Genomic DNA, 4,302 nt, shown 5'->3' with positions numbered 1-4,302 from the left:
TTACGTCCCAGTAATATAGTGATTCAACTAAAGTGTCCGATTAAATGAGTATCAAGTTTGAAAAAGTAGTGGAGTCGATTCGTCCTATTAAAAACTCTTCAAGTGACTGAAACAATTAATAGGTAACAGCTAAAAAAGGAAAATATAATATATACATATATATTATATATTATATATATATATATATATGATATTATATATATATATGTGTATAAAATATATATAACTAAGATACCAAACTTGTAATAATAATTATATATATATATAACATATATATAACATATTATATACAAACATATGTACATAAACACACTAACACCGGTTGTCAAGCAGTGATGGGGAAAAGACATAAACACTAGGCACACACAGATGCACATACACACAGAGAAACACACGCATATAAGTACGTGTGTGTATATGTATATACATATGTGTGTGTATGTATCAACGTATGTATATATGTATGTATGAATATATAATATATATATATATATATATATATATATATATATAAGTCATCCTGACCGTGTTGTTAATAAGACACCAGGCACACTTTTGGGATCAATGTCAATATGAACAATAGTCAGATATGAAACTTTTGGAACAATACACATCGTGTACGAGTTTGTATGTGCGTGTGTGTGTGTGTGTGTGTGTGTGTGTGTGTTCCTTTATGTAATGTGAATGTGTGTGTGTGTGTGTGTGTGTGTGCAAGGGAATGCATAAGGTATTGTTTCATTTTTACTGAAGAACACGGGAACACAAACGGAGGACAAACTTATTTTTGATATCTCCATAAAAACGAGTGAGTGAAAGCCAACTGCATAACACTTGAAATAATTTGGAGAAGTATGCCACCACCACCATCACCACGATCATCACCACCGGGATCATTGTTAGCAACAACAGTAGCAGCAACCTCAGCAGCAAAAACGGTTCCGCAGCAGCAGCAGCATCAGAAATAACAATTCCAGTACTGTAGCCGACATCGATATCATCGATTAGTCGTCGTAGTTGTCGTCATTAAATCAAAAATAATGATAATAATAATAACAATAATAATAATAATAATAATAATAATAATAATAATAATAATAATAATAATAATAATAATAATAATAATAATAATAGTAATAGTGTCTCCTAGGGCCTACGGTGTCTATAGGCACAGAAATTTCCTGCTGCCGACCAGGAAAACAAAGTAATATATACCTATACAGACACGCACACATACACACACCAACGCACCCCCACAAAGTCCCACACGCAAACACACTCTTAGACACACACATACACATATATATATATATCTATATGTATATACTTTATCAAATTTTACAGTATTATACATCCATTTTGCACTCGACATTAGATAATCGGATATTAGTTTATAGCACGGTTAAGCAGCACCATATGCTCTTCCGAGATAACTGGTCTTAAAAGGCTGAACATATATATTCATATATGTATGTATGTATATATATATATATATATATATATACAAAAATGTGAGTGTATATTTATATATATATTTATTTATATCGAGGTTATGAGAGGTATTCGTGCCAAGAAGACCCAAAGGCGTTAGGTAATGCTGAGTAAATTATATGGAGGTTGTATCCAAGTATGGATACAACTGCCAATATCTAATATATATATATATATATACATAATACATACATACACACACATACATACATACATACATACATAGATACATACACATATATTTATTTATATATAAACACACATATATGTATGTATGTATATATATATATATATATATATATATATATATATATACAAAAATGTGAGTGTATATTTATATATATATTTATTTATATCGAGGTTATGAGAGGTATTCGTGCGAAGAAGACCCAAAGGCGTTAGGTAATGCTGAGTAAATTATATGGAGGTTGTATCCAAGTATGGATACAACTGCCAATATCTAATATATATATATATATATATACATAATACATACATACACACACATACATACATACATACATAGATACATACACATATATTTATTTATATATAAACACACATACATACATATAAATGTATATAAATTTAAAAGTGATTGTATATTAATGGACGATTTTAACAACTACTTGTACAATAAGTTTTATATTATTATTATTATTATTATTATTATTATTATTATATTATTATTATTATTATTATTATCATCATCATTATCATTATTATCATTATTGTCACGTTCTTTATCGTTGAGTATATTTTTGTTGTTATCTGTAACTTTATATTTCCAACTATATATTATGCAGGTATGTGAGTGATGTATATTGAATCAAACCGTTTTATTCTTTATTCCATCAATGCATTGTTTTCTAGCATCTGATGTCTCAATATGAAAAAAAAAAGAAAAAAGAAAGTAAAACCTTTCTGCAATTTTTACATGGCAGTTGTATTTGTTTACCATGAAATGTGTGGAATTTCATTCATTTGCAGCATGGACAAAGACAGCATCACCGCCATTCCAAAGTATAAATACGCTAATGCACACACATATGCACAAACACAGATACATACACGTACACACAGAAATACACATGTTGATATTATGAGAATTTGGAAGGTTCGGACAACCGTGAATCAATTTTGGGGAATGGTGATAAAAACTTTTAAATATTGTGTTAATAATATGTTTTGGATTGAGAAAAGTCGACGGCTACCCTTAGGATCCGAAAAGTTGAAGGCTACTCGTAGGATTCGAAACAACATCACTTGTAGACATGATAGGCTAGAACGTCATTGGACGAAAGAAATCCTTCAAGTTTATCCTTTTCCGAAACTCTATTCTTACCAATGAAAATTGTATGTTGTTATCATCATAAGAACTTAGAAACCTCGAGTACATGAAATATTTTTTGTATTTATTGTTTTGGAACGACGAATCTCAAAGCAAATTAAGCTACAAATAGTAACCTATAAATATTGTATTTAAAAAAAACACTATTTCGATAAAAAGAAAATTGAAAACCGTATTTTCACTGCCTCATATATTTGAAATATAACAGTGTTTCTCTACTAAAGCTTTTACTAGTTTGCGGTTACAACGATCGTAATGCTGGTAACTTTAACAATGAATGCTATAACAGAAGAAGTAAAGAAAGCCGGGACATTACAAGAGGACAGAATAAAATTTTTATTCTAAAGATTTTGAATAATTTTGAATACATTTAATCCTCCTCTTTCTTAAGGTTTCATATTTTATACACAAATCTGCGTGACTATTCAGCAAATGAATATGTATAAAATGTAAAACACGCTGACACACATGAACAGGTATATGCACGCGTATAAGCATAGAAATACATAGTAACCCATAGGCAATAGACTGTTAGTTAATCTAAGTGACTTGGTCAATCATCAGTAACAATGTAGCGGCTGCTGCGAATGCATACGGATGGCTCTGGCTGAAGAAGATGTAATGAAGCGGGTCAGTGGAAGGCAGCTCGATCGTGTCATTTGAATGAGTGGATCTGTCGCGTGAGACCCGAAACAATCGGGACTCTAGAGTATCATACTGAAGATGCGTACAGGCGTTGAATCTGTATTTTGAACTCAATACATCTGTCTCTTCAACTATCTATCTATCTATCTATCTATCTATCTATCTATCTATCTATCTATCTATCTATCTATCTATCTATCTACATACATACAGACACGTATCCACCACACACACACACACACACACACACACATATATATATATGTATGTATACAGTTTTGTCTACTTCGAGATCCACCGTACCAAAATCGATTTATATATATATATATATATATATATATAGATACATGTGTGTATGTATATATATATATATATATACATACATACAGACATACATACATACACACATACAGACATGTATGTATGTAGGTAGGTAGGTATAAACCTCCATGCAACTCGCACAACAAATAGGTCGGGATATTTTCAGTATAGGCAAGTAACAAGAGGGAATGGTTATTTTGCACAGGACTCTAAGTAAATATCTGTGTGGTTGAAATCTATCATTTTTTTTACGGCAACACCGTACAGAGCTGTACACCACTTTGGTCGGTTCCAGTTGTTTCTATGCGGATGTGTTGCTAAACCATTCCTTCATCATTTCTCCATTCTGAAGACTAAGACACTATGATCGGCCTACGACGATCTTTCTCGTGAAAATAAGTGCGCGCGAGAGAGAAAGAGGTAAAGAAAAAAGTAGAGGGTGGAGGAGGAGGAGAAAAAGAAGAATAGCAACAACAACAAAATTAATTCTTAAATAT

This window comes from Octopus sinensis, linkage group LG12, assembly GCF_006345805.1.
Source record: "Octopus sinensis linkage group LG12, ASM634580v1, whole genome shotgun sequence".
Classification (NCBI taxonomy): Eukaryota; Metazoa; Mollusca; class Cephalopoda; order Octopoda; family Octopodidae; genus Octopus; species Octopus sinensis.
Note: the sequence above shows the minus strand (reverse complement) of the source record.